General features: G+C 46.9%; 1 non-coding gene across 1 annotated transcript; it reads left to right on the forward strand.

Moving 5' to 3' along the window:
* Window positions 1–269: 269 nt before the first annotated feature.
* trnas-uga (transfer RNA serine (anticodon UGA)) lies at window positions 270–351 on the forward strand. The gene has a single exon. It is a non-coding gene; the product is annotated as a tRNA-Ser (tRNA).
* The last annotated feature ends 12,520 nt before the right edge of the window (window positions 352–12,871 follow it).

Raw genomic sequence — 12,871 nt, forward strand, 5'->3', positions numbered from 1 at the left:
ACTTCAACGTAACGACTTTGCTTTATTGTATTAACATAAACGGGTAAAGACGCTCTCCGTGGGGCTGGGGCACGGTGGTTACCCACATGCTGACCCACTTTGGTCCTATGGTTTGATTTAAATGCAGGTGACGTCATGAGAAGGACAGAATTTAGAAGCGACACGTAAGCGACAGACTCCAAACAGCTCAGATAAACGCTTCACGTCGCTTCGCGTGTAATTCTGATGTGTAAATGATATAACAAACATATCCACCACCTCAGCACGCCGCTGCGATGGCCGAGTGGTTAAGGCGTTGGACTTGAAATCCAATGGGATCTTCCCGCGCAGGTTCGAACCCTGCTCGCAGCGAATGAGCTCTTTGGTGGGCAGGGTTGCTCCTCTTTAGCGTCAGAAAGACCCAGAATTGACATGTTTTTCACATGTTAACGACCACGGCAGCAAATAATCACTACTTTTATCTTGTAAGTTCATTTCCTTCGTCATCCTCTGTGCACCTCTTCAACAAGTGTACAAGACTGAAATAAAATTACTCATGTCACATCAGGATAGGCTGGGAAACACGTGATCAGAGCAGGCTTTGTATTCGGCTGAAGGAATAAAGGCTGTGGAGCAAGCGAGACGAAGAGCTTGGTCTTGAAACAAGCCACTGGCAGTAAGACAGCGTTGCCTGTATTACTGACTGCACTGTGATTACAGTACCAATCACATGAATGCACTGTGTTGTTGACTGGTTTTTTTTTTATAAATGTAATTATTTATTTATTTATCTATCTATTTATTTGTTTATGCTATTCTCTTATCTCCGTTTTTGTATGTTTTCGGTGGTGTCGTTTTCTTTTGGATGTATTTTTTGTGTTTTGTGTTGCACTGCTGTGGGCTGGGAGAAACGAATTTCGTCTCTTTTGTGTATGAAAGTACGTGACTGAGATTCTGTACATGACGGATTCTGATATATAGATAAAGCAAAATACAGAACCTGTTTGATCACCTGACTTTCCAGCCTGCGTGTTATTTTGATTTTTCTGTTCAAGTTTCTTGGGAACTCTTGGCTTTTTGTTCCATCCATCCAAATTTAACCACTGTACAGGTGGGTACAACATGCAGACTTCCTCATGTGTGTCCTTCAGGACGAACAATTACGTTGAATCCATTTCATAGAGTAAAGTGAAATTCTTATGCTCTGGCTCTCCCTGCCTTAAAACAAAGGACACACGTATCACCCCCCCCCCAAAAAAAAGCAAACCCAAAAAACAAAAACAAAAGCAAAACTACAGACCTACATAGACTATGCACACATGGAGTCATAATTTACATACACGATATGTAAAGTACAGGGTGTGTATGGGTGGGTCAGATGTCAACTAGTGAAGACTTACTTAGGGTCCTGACCAGTAATAATGGTCCTGTTTCTGACCTGCCCTTCTTCTCAGTCCTGTTTCTGACCTGCCCTTCTTCTCTATCCTGTTTCTGAACTGTCCATCTTCTCAATCCTGTTTCTGACCTGCCCTTCTTCTCAGTCGTGTTTCTTACCTGGAGTTCTTCTCGATCCTGTTTCTGACCTGGTCTTCGTCTCAATCAAGTTGTTGACCTGGTCTTTGTCTCAATCCAGTTTTTGACCTGCCCTTCTTCTCAATCCTGTTTCTGACCTCCCCTTCTCCTCAACCCTGTTTCTGACCTGGCCTTCTTCTCAGTCCTGTTTCTGACCTGCCCTTCTTCTCAACCCTGTTTCTGACCTGCCCTTCTTCTCAGTCCTGTTTCTGACCTTCCCTTCTTTTCAGTCCTGTGTCTGACCTGGCCTTCGTCTTAATCCTGTTTATGACCTGTAATCTCAGTCCTGTTTCTGACCTGCCCTTCTTCTCAGTCCTGTTTCTGACCTACCCTTCTTCTCAATAGGCCTTCATCTTAAACCTGTTTCTGACCTGCCCTTCCTCTCAGTCGTGTTTCTGAGCTTGGCTTCTTCTCAGTCCTGTTTCTGGCCTGGCCTTCGTCTTAATCCTTTTTCTGACCTGCCCTTCTTCTCAGTCCTGTTTTTGACCTGCCCTTCTTCTCAGTCCTGTTTCTGACCTGCCCTTCCTCTAAGTCCTGTTTCTGACCTGCCCTTCTTCTCTATCCTGTTTCTGAACTGTCCATCTTCTCAGTCCTGTTTCTGACCTGCCCTTCTTCTCAGTCCTGTTTCTGACCTACCCTTCTTCTCAATAGGCCTTCATCTTAAACCTGTTTCTGACCTGCCCTTCCTCTCAGTCGTGTTTCTGAGCTGGGCTTCTTCTCAGTCCTGTTTCTGGCCTGGCCTTCGTCTTAATCCTTTTTCTGACCTGCCCTTCTTCTCAGTCCTGTTTTTGACCTGCCCTTCTTCTCAGTGGTGTTTCTGACCTGCCCTTCCTCTAAGTCCTGTTTCTGACCTGCCCTTCTTCTCTATCCTGTTTCTGAACTGTCCATCTTCTCAATCCTGTTTCTGACCTGCCCTTCTTCTCAGTCGTGTTTCTGACCTGGCCTTCTTCTTAGTCCTGTTTCTGACCTGCCCTTCTTCTCAATCCTGTTTCTGAACTGCCCTTCTTCTCAGTCCTGTTTCTGACCTGCCCTTCTTCTCAATCCTGTTTCCGACATGCCCCTCTTCTCAGTCCTGTTTCCGACCTGGTCTTCTTCTCAGTCCTGTTTCTGACCTGCCCTTCTTCTCAGTGGTGTTTCTGACCTTCCCTTCGTCTTAATCCTGTTTCTGGCCTGCCCTTCCTCTCAGTCGTATTTCTGACCTGGCCTTCTTCTCAGTCCTGTTTGTGACCTGCCCTTCTTCTCAATCCTGTTTGCAACCTGCCCTTCTTCTCAATCCTGTTTCTGACCTGCCCTTCTTCTCAGTCCTGTTTCTGACCTGGCCTCCTTCTCTATCCTGTTTCTGACCTGCCTTTCTTCTCAGTCCTGTTTCTGACCTGCCCTTCTTCTCAGTCCTGTTTCTGACCTGCCCTTCTTCTCAATCCTGTTTCTGACCTGGCCTTCGTCTTAATCCTGTGTCTGACCTGCGACCCCTGAGAAACAGGGAACAAGCCGAAAGAAGAAGAATATTGTTGTGTACACACTGCTGGGGTTTTTTTGGGGGGGGGGTGCACATGCATTGTGAGAATGTGTGGCAGAGGTCAGTCAAGAGAACAGACAAAGTCGCTTCTGTATTGACTGGATTATTTCTTGTCATCTAAACATAATGTTGCTGATGAGGATGGCCTAGTTCAGTCTACCCCCACCTGCACCTTTCCTTGCCTCCAATTCCGTGGGCAACTTGGCTGGACATCTTTACGGTGTACCTGGACGCTTCTGGCTACGACGATATTCCTGTCAAGAGGAAAATGGTGCTCCTTCGTCATTGTCTCGGCGTAGAGGGACAAAGACTTTTCGCAGTTTAGGCGTGCCTGAAACATGTGAAGAAACAGTTGCTCCCTTGACGAACCACTTCGCCGGAAATCACAGGATTTTATTACGACGTTACAAACTCCGAAAGCGGATGTAGCGACCAGGTGAGTCCGTTCGGAGCTAATGGGACTAACCTAGAAGACATGGCGCGTTTTTGCGACTACGGGGCACCGCAGGATCAAATGATTCGAGACTCGTTTATTGAGGGAACATTATGTGAGAAGACTAGGAAAAGGCTATTCCTTGAAGTGGACAATCTGACTTTAAGTAGAACGGTGGAAATAGCACTGCAATTTGAGACAGCCATCGAGTGTACTACTTTGCTGAGCGGGTGTGCGCTCCCTAGCGGACACGCCTGCTCAGCAGCCCCAGCCTGCCTATCACGCGCATTGCAGCTACTCCACAGACGACAGCCAGCGCTCGGATGCGGGTTTCCCATTGCAGCTCACACAGAACAATAGGTGCACCTCAGACGTCTGCGGCAACTGCGGTTCTAAATCAGACAATTCTAGGGCACAACATTGCCCTGCCAGAGGACAAAAATACAGAAATTGTATGAGGCGAAATCATTTTGCCAAGATGTGCCGTTCAGCCTGGCCGCTCTACCACCACACACGGGACCCCCCCCCCCCCCCCCCCGCTCACCACAGCTACAGAGAAATCAGAAATGTGACTGTTGTTCAGGTGGCTTTCAAAACATGTACTGTGCAGTTGACCGAGGTGACTCTTCCCCTATTAATGGACACCGGTGCGGCCATATCTCTACTCGATTCTAGCACTACAAGTACTACAAGTTTTTTTTTCTCACCTGCCGTTGGACTAGCCTGCTACTGCTGTATGTGGTTATGACAGTTCCAGAATAAATATCTTGGGGGTGCTCCGTGTTCCTGTTCACTATGGCTCTAAGCACTTACCATCATTCCCGTTTCACATTGCTGGGGGAGGGGGGGGCAACCTCTTGGGCCTGGACCTGTTCACAGGCTTGGGGTTCACGCTTAGGGATGATGCCAGCTCGGACATGCACCACATCACCTCCACCTGGCAGCAGAAGTGGCCAGCACTGTTTGATGGCCTGGGCTGTCTCACAGCCTTCACCCACAGGCCTCTGGTGAATCCTGATGTGTGACCTGTCATCCAGCCCCTGTGCAGGATTCCCCTCCCCTTGAGTGATGAGGTCACCCGTGAGCTATGGACACTCCTGGACATGGGTATTATCGAGCCAATCAATACCGCCCCCTGGATTTCAAACTTGGCCATTGCCAAAAAAAAGCCCAAACAAACAAAAAAAATGGGGGTAATACGGATCTCTGTAGACCTATGCTTAGTGCATAAGCCTGTGATCCCAGACAGATACCCTTTGCCTGCCTCTGAGGAGCTCACTGCACACATTTATGGCTAGACAGTATTCACAAAGCTCAACCTGCACCAGGGCTATCGGCAGGCGCCACTCCACTCAGCCAGCAGGGACCTCACTGCCTTTGTGATGCACGCTGGGGTGTTCCGATACACTCGGATGTCATTCAGTTTAAGCTCTGCGCCCAGTTTCTTTCAGAAGGTGAAGAGCACAATCTTGGCCGGCATTCCTGCAGTCTTCCTTGATGACATTGTTGTTCATGCTTCAGACATCAAGACACACAACAAGCGCCTCTAGAGGGTGGCCCAGGCCCTTCTGGAGAAAAACCTGACATTGAATGAGGAAAAATGCTGCTTTGCAGCCCCAGCCATAGACTTTGTGCGGTTCCGCCTCTCAGCCAAGGGGATTGATCCTCTGCAGTCGAACATCAAAGAGATCCACAGGATCCCGGAGCCAACCTCGGCTGCACAGGTGGCCTCATTTTTAGGCATGATAGCCTACTACCTCTGTTTCCTACCCCACTACTCACAGACCACTGCACCCCTCTGCCAGTTGCTTAAGAAAGAGGAGTCATGGAACTGGACCACAGCATGTTCAGAGTCCATGTAAACACTGAAACCCCAGCTCACAACACCCCTGTTTTGGCCCACTTCAATCCAGACTGACCAACTATTGTCACCTGTGATGCCTCAGCTCGTGTGATTGGAGCAGTCCTGTCACAGGTACAGGATGCGGTGGAGAGGCCTGTAGCTCTTTTGGGGAGGGGGGGATGTTGTGTTCACACTGCGACAACTGCTGGGGTTTGGGGTTGTGCATATGCGTCGTGAGAATATGTGGCAGAGGTCAGTAAAGAGAGCAGAAAAACTTGCTTCTGTGTCGACTGGATTATTTCTTGTTGTTTAAACATAATAGATACCAGTGGTCTCCAACCCTGCTCCTGGAGAGCTACCGTCCTTCTGGTTTTCACTCCTACCCCAATTTAACACATCTGATTCAATTAATCAAGGTCTTGGTAAGTAGGTAATTAGTAGAATCAGTTGTGTTAAATTAGGTTTGGAATTAAAACTGGAAGAATGGCAGCTCCCCAGGAGCAGGGTTGGTGACCACTTAGAGTCACAGTTGACCGTTAATACTCTTAACGGTTCACCGATCAAACGGTCGCCGATCATGCCGGGCATAATCAAATCACATGGCTGGTTAATGACGTGACAGTTTAAAAGCTGAGTCATTTCAAACACAGTCAACAACTTCTATCGAAAGTGCTGGGATGAAACTCCATTTCAGTTATTGTTGGCTCTTGATGAACCAAATAGAACCAGAGATACAAATATTTCAAAACCTAAAGACATAATCCTTTAGGTTTTGCTTATACAGCTCTTACAACTCCTGGATCGCCACCTTGCTGTGGTGGAGAAGCTTGCATATACCAATGATCCCAAGATGCCGTTCGGTGTCGGTACATGATCTACTCAATCCTGCGCGGGGTCCTGCGACTACAGATGACGTCACTACTTCACGCGTTATGATTGGGTATGGGCTTTGGTAGCGTTTGGCTAGGAACAGCGGGAAACAGTAGACTGACGTTAGACGCAGCTCAGACCTTCGGCCCTCGTGCGCCTTCGCTCGTCCAGGAACCCCCCCGGGGGTTCTGAGCCTTCGGCCTCGCTCCTTAGATGCAGTTCGGGCCTTTGGCTCTAGCACGTTTACTAACCAACTCTATGTCAACGTGGATTGTAAAAAACACAGCTAAATAACTATAAAGCTAGCATTAAACAACGCTAGCTAGCAACATAATCCGTGACGTCATATGTAGTCGAAGGACCCCGAGTTGATATTATACTCAAGCAGAAATGGAACCCACACCGGAGCTTGGCTCCTGGTAGGGTCACCCAAGGCAGATAGATCAAGGGGGAGGTTCCAGACGAAGCGCGATCCAACAAAGACCTCAATGGCGGAACTGGTGGCGGCAGTGAAGGTGGATGAAGGCTGCAACAGAGGGTGGTCCCCATCCGTCTTAGTTCTTCATGCCATTGGACTCTGGCCACCCCCTGCCATAGACCGTGTGGTGGCTGCAGGTGGATCAGCCACTCCACGTAAAAAGCTGTCACGTGCAGGTGTCCTCCCATTATGCGGCTCCTGGATCGGCCTCTACGCCCACCTGAAGACCAAGAAGGAGAACAGTCATACTCGACCCCAAGTGAATTCCGATAATTACAGCTCTAAATTTGTTGACTGTCATGATTTGATGATGCAATGCTGTCCTCACCTAGCAACAAGTTGCAGTCCGCACTGCTGGAGCACGATGGCTCATGGGACTGTTAATGTTTGTTGAGATTGTTTTAATTTATGTGTTTGGATGATGTGTTCATGTTGTGATTATTGTTGTTTGTTTGGGGGTTCGACTTGGACTGAGTGGACGACTATGATGCTGGCTGAGTGACTGTAGGACTGTGACTGAGACTCCTGTGTTCGATGTCGGCCTTGTTGGGGAAAGCCGTTGTTCGGCGACGTTTGGGGAGGGACCGAATAAAGGTGCACTCCTGGGGTCGTGCGGTGTATGGGACACAGGAGCTGCCGTTCTAAAATGCATCCTTGCCTCTCCTTTCCCTTCAGTTCTGTCCGATTCTGACGGGGTGATAAAATTAAATAGCACTCTCAGGGTTGTGCGAAGTATGGGACATCACAGTTGCAAATAAGAGATCTCTATGTCTTCGTTCTTCCACATTGCTGTCGATGCTGCAAGTTTTGGCGACGAGGATGGGATCTTCCTCTTTATTTTGATGTGCAGCGGGTTGCTCCCGTCTGGACCGGTAATGTTTGAACGATGCTAGCAGCTTAGCAGCTAACGTACGCAATGGCACTGTATAATCCAGATACAGTACTGCAGTTCGACCAAACGGCAGAAACCTTGGACCATTATGAAGAAAGGCTTCTGCAGCTCTTGTCTGCTAACCAACTTGAGCAAGATAGGAGAAGAGCCGCATTTTTGTCCGTGGTTGGACGGAAGAAGTTTGCCGTGCTAAAGGACTTGATATCACCGAAAACGTTTAGTGAAGTGGCTTTTGCAACCTTGCTACAGACGTTGCGGGACTTTTACACGCCAAAGAGGAAGGTAATGGCGGAAAGATTTGCTTTCAGAAGCCGTCGACAACAGTCTGGAGAGACTTTGCTGATTACATTGCTACTAGCTTGAAAGGATTAGCTTCTACATGCAATGTTGGCGCGAGCCTGGAGGAGCGGCTCCGAGATCAGCTCGTGTGTGGGACGTCTAACAAAGAGCTGCGCCGGAAGTTACTGAATGCCGCCATTGGCGTGGGATTAAGATGGCAAAAGATGGCGGAATTAACCAACAATTTCCAATGCAGGAACTCTGGAGTAGAAAGCATGCAGAAGGGACAGTCATCTGTGCATATGCGAGCGGATCATGTCGGGGTGCGGAGACACCGAGAGCCCAGGACTGCGCGGAACCAGAGGGAGGTCAGCGACAGCCACCAGGACCGCTACAGGGGCCTCGGGGAAGGACACGGACCGGGGACCTGCCGCTTCACAGACTTCCGGTGTCGCGGATGAGGAAAGAACGGACATCTGGAGCGAGCCTGTCGGAACCAGCGCACCGACGCCGGTAGGGACCAAGGGAGGCGGGCTGCTGGACATTCGTCTGCCCGCCTGCCTCGGACCAAAGGCGGCCCGAAGGTGAACTTTGTGGACCAGGCAGACGCAACTCGCGAACCGGACTCAGGGACTGATTCTGAACAGCGAGCTGATATGAGACTGTAGTCAGTAAAGACTGAGTGGGAGTATGTGAAGCCTTACAAGGTGATGGTAGAATGCAGTGGTGTTAGGATGTACATGGAGGTAGATACCGGGGCAGCCATGTCAGTTATCTCAGAGAGCCTATACAAATCCAAACTGAAAGGGTCCAAACTGCATCCATGTGACGTTACATTGAGAACATACACAGACCAACCGTTAGCTTTGTGGGGTAAAATCCTGGTGAATGTGCAATGTGGGAAGCAGCATTTACAGCTGCCTTGCTAGTGGCCCATGGTAGAGCACTGGTGCTGATGGGGCGTGATTGGATTCGAGTGCTCAGCTTAGATTGGTCAAAAGTGAATCTGACCCAGTGGAGCAAGTGTGCTCAGAGCACAGAGCAGTTTTCAGCGCAGAGCTGGGCCGTGCAAAAGGCCTCACTGCATCCTTGCGTGTATCACCGGATGCTATACCAACATTTAGCAAAGCGAGGCCAGTGCCTTATGCACTGCGTGAAGCCCTGGATAACAAGTTAACCGAACTCGAACAACAGGGAATTATCTCTCCTGTGCAGCATAGTGAATGGGCCGCGCCGCTAGTGTGCATTCCCAAAAAAGATGGATCAGTGCGCATTTGCGGAGATTATAAGGTGACGGTAAATCAGCGGCTTGGTGTAGATCAGTACCCACTTCCAAAACCGCAGGATTTACTCTCCACTTTAGCAGGCGGAAAGCATTTCACTAAACTTGACTTGACGCAGGCCTACACTCAGCTCGACATGGATGAGAAAAGTAAGCCGTTTCTCACCATCAATACACACAGAGGTCTCTAGTATGTACGCAACCGCTTGCCATATGGGGGCGCTAGTGCGCCCGCTATTTTCCAGCGCACTATGGATGAAGTATTACAATGGCTTGATGGCGTGGTATGCTACTTAGACGATGTGTTGATAACAGGAACAGATACCACCGCACATCTGCGCAATCTTAAACAAGTGTTACAGAGACTGGAAGAACATGGGCTGAGGCTTAACAAAGAGACATGCGCCTTCTTTTCAGAAGAGTGTGGCCTACCTCGGGCATGTCATTGATGCCGAGGGTGTGCGCCCACTTAAAGAGAAAACTGAGGCTACTGACAAAGCTCCTGTGCCGAAAAATGTGACAGAATTGTGGTCGTACTTAGCCTTGCTCAATTACTATGGCAACTTTATACCAAACCTGTCCAGCGAGATTAAGCCTATGACTGGGCTCCTACATAAAGATAAAGACTGGGGATTGGACAAGAACATGTCAAGAGACATCTGAGCGTACTAAAGCACAGCTTGTAGCCGCGCCAGTGCTTACACATTATGATCCTAAACTGCCTGTAATTTTGGCATGTGATGCTTCACCTTACGGCATAGGTGCCGTGATTTCACATCAGTTTCCAGACAACAGTGAGAAACCTATAGCCTACGTGTCTAGGACACTCACTAAAACAGAAGTCCACTACTCTCAGATAGAGAAAGAAGCACTTAGTATTGTCTTTGGGGTGACCAAGTTTAATGACTATCTGTATGGATGAAAGTTTACTCTGCTTACAGACCACAAACCACTCCTAAAGATACTAGGGCCCAAGACTGGAGGGCCTACATTGGCAGCAGCTAGGCTGCAGAGGTGGTCATTAATTTTAGCAGCATACCAGTATGACATACGTTACAAGCCATGCTTACAACATGCAAATGCGGATTCATTATCACATTTACCACTACAGACTCAAGAGGCAGTCTCAGATTATAGCTCTGTGTTTAGGGTCTCATTCTTGGATAAAGTGCCAGTGTCCTCACAAGAGATTGCCAAACAGACAAAGACTGATGCAATACTACAGAGAGTAAAGCACTTCACACTGAATGGTTGGCCAAAGCATTTGAATGAAGATGAGTTAAGGCCATACTTCATAAGAAACACTGAACTGACTGTTGAATCTGACTATGTGATGTGGGGTTTCTGGGTAATCATACCAGAGGTGTTAAGACCACAGATGTTACGTGAACTGCATGAAAATCACCAGGGAATGGTAAAGATGAAGGCATTAGCCCACAGTCACTTTTGGTGGCCAAACCTTGATTCTGACATAGAGTCACTGGTAAACAGTTGCCAGACATGCCAGTTAAACCGACACCAACCTGCCACAGCTCCTGTCCACAATTGGAGCTGGCCTAACCGTCCTTGGCAGAGGATACACATAGATTATGCTCAGAAGGGAAGGTTCAACGTCCTAGTGGTCACTGATAGCTATTCACGTTGGCCAGAAGTAGCTTTGATGAGTAGCACTACATCTGAAAAGACCATAGAAGTTTTGAGGGGATACTTTGCCACTTGGGGTCTTCCAGAGGAACTTGTGTCTGATAATGGACCACAATTTGTATCTGCTGAGTTTGAAACCTTCCTGAAAAACAATGTGGTGAAACACATCAAGAGTTCTCCTGACCACCCAGCTTCTAATGGGGCTGCAGAGCGTTTGGAGCAGAACCTGAAAACAGCTCTTGGAAAGGGAAAGAGTGGCAATATGACGTTGCAGCACTGCATACACAATCTCCTATTCTGTTATAGGAGGACACCACAGTCTACTACAGGGAACACACCTGCAGACTTGTTTCTCAGACGTCAGTTCAAAACCAGGTTGTCTCTCACCAAACCTAATTTCCCAGAGTCCATGCAACAGAGACAGGACAGTCAACAGGCCAAGCAAGCAGATAAGTTGGCACAAGTCAGACACTTCCTAGCAAAACAGAAGGTGTTGGTTGGAAACCACAGGGGAGGGGAAGGTGTTAAATGGGTGCCTGGGTGCATTGTAAAGGCACTTGGTCCTGTCACATATCTTGTGAAAGTGTATGGAAAGGTGTACAAGAGACATGTCAATCAAATGATCAATACTGAGATTGAGAACTGTAATGTGTCAGATGAATCTGATGATGATCTGAGGGTTGTTCCACATGTACCACATGCATGTGGAGCAACGCCTGTACACCTTCCAGAATCCACTGAGAGGGTTCTGCAGCAAGGACCCAGTGATGCTGCTCCCTCCTCAGTTGCCGAGGGTGTCCAGAGGCTGCAGCGGCAGGTGAAGCCGCCTGATAGATTAAATCTGTGAGAACCCAGTTGTTGTTATATAACAATGTCATGTTGAAAAGATGTAAAAATGACATGTTGTTGTACTGTAAATGTACTGGGTTCAGATTTCAGGGGAGGAGTGTAGTGTATGGAGATACACACGAAAGCAAATGTTTTTATGTGCAGTAATATGTATTTTATGTTTGACCTCTGACCCTCGATGTCTATTGGTTGTGTATTGTGTATGTTGTATAAATGTACGCACGCCACTGTGGTGGGCGCCCTTGGCAGAAGACAGAGCACGAGGGTCCCTCGTGTTTTCCTGCCTGCTGAACACAGTCGTGTTGTAATGTTACTACAGTCTTGCAAATAAAAGAGGAAGACCAAGATGCACCTTGATCGCTGTATATTTCAGTTACCCTGTAGATACACGACAATCTCTATGGCTTGTCGTAAAATGACACACTAAATAATGAGTGAACATGATGGTTTTATGTATTCATCTTTATCATTTTCATGTGGTGATGTTAAATAATCTAGATCAGTGTTTCTCAACCGGGGGTCCGCGAACCCCTAGTGGTCCGTGGTGTAATTGCAAGGGGTCCGTGAAAATAAAATATCTTTAAAAAAAAGATCCTATGACATTTATAAAAATAGGATTATTTTACTCAAATGTGACTGAGACCTTTATCTACCTAAACTATAAAGGGTGACAGGACTTTTTTCTCTAATTACATCTGTTTCACAAGTGTCATTTATTGTATTTTAATAAGAGATCTCGCTCCCGTTTGCATTGTTAAAAGTTACTGCATAAAAATTCTGTTGTTACATATATCTGAAAGTTACTGAATACATATTCTGTTTTGTTACATATATCTGAAAGTTACTGAATACATATTCTGTTTTGTTACATATATCTGAAAGTTACTGAATACATATTCTGTTTTGTTACATATATCTGAAAGTTACTGAATACATATTCTGTTTTGTTACATATATCTGAAAGTTACTGAATACATATTCTGTTTTGTTACATATATCTGAAAGTTACTGAATACATATTCTGTTTTGTTACATATATCTGAAAGTTACTGAATACATATTCTGTTTTGTTACATATATCTGAAAGTTACTGAATACATATTCTGTTTTGTTACATATATCTGAAAGTTACTGAATACATATTCTGTTTTGTTACCTATATCTGAAAGTTACTGAATACATATTCTGTTTTGTTACCTATATCTGAAAGTTACTGAATACATATTCTGTGTTG

The sequence above is a fragment of the Lampris incognitus genome, chromosome 20 (assembly GCF_029633865.1).
Source record: "Lampris incognitus isolate fLamInc1 chromosome 20, fLamInc1.hap2, whole genome shotgun sequence".
NCBI lineage: Eukaryota > Metazoa > Chordata > Actinopteri > Lampriformes > Lampridae > Lampris > Lampris incognitus.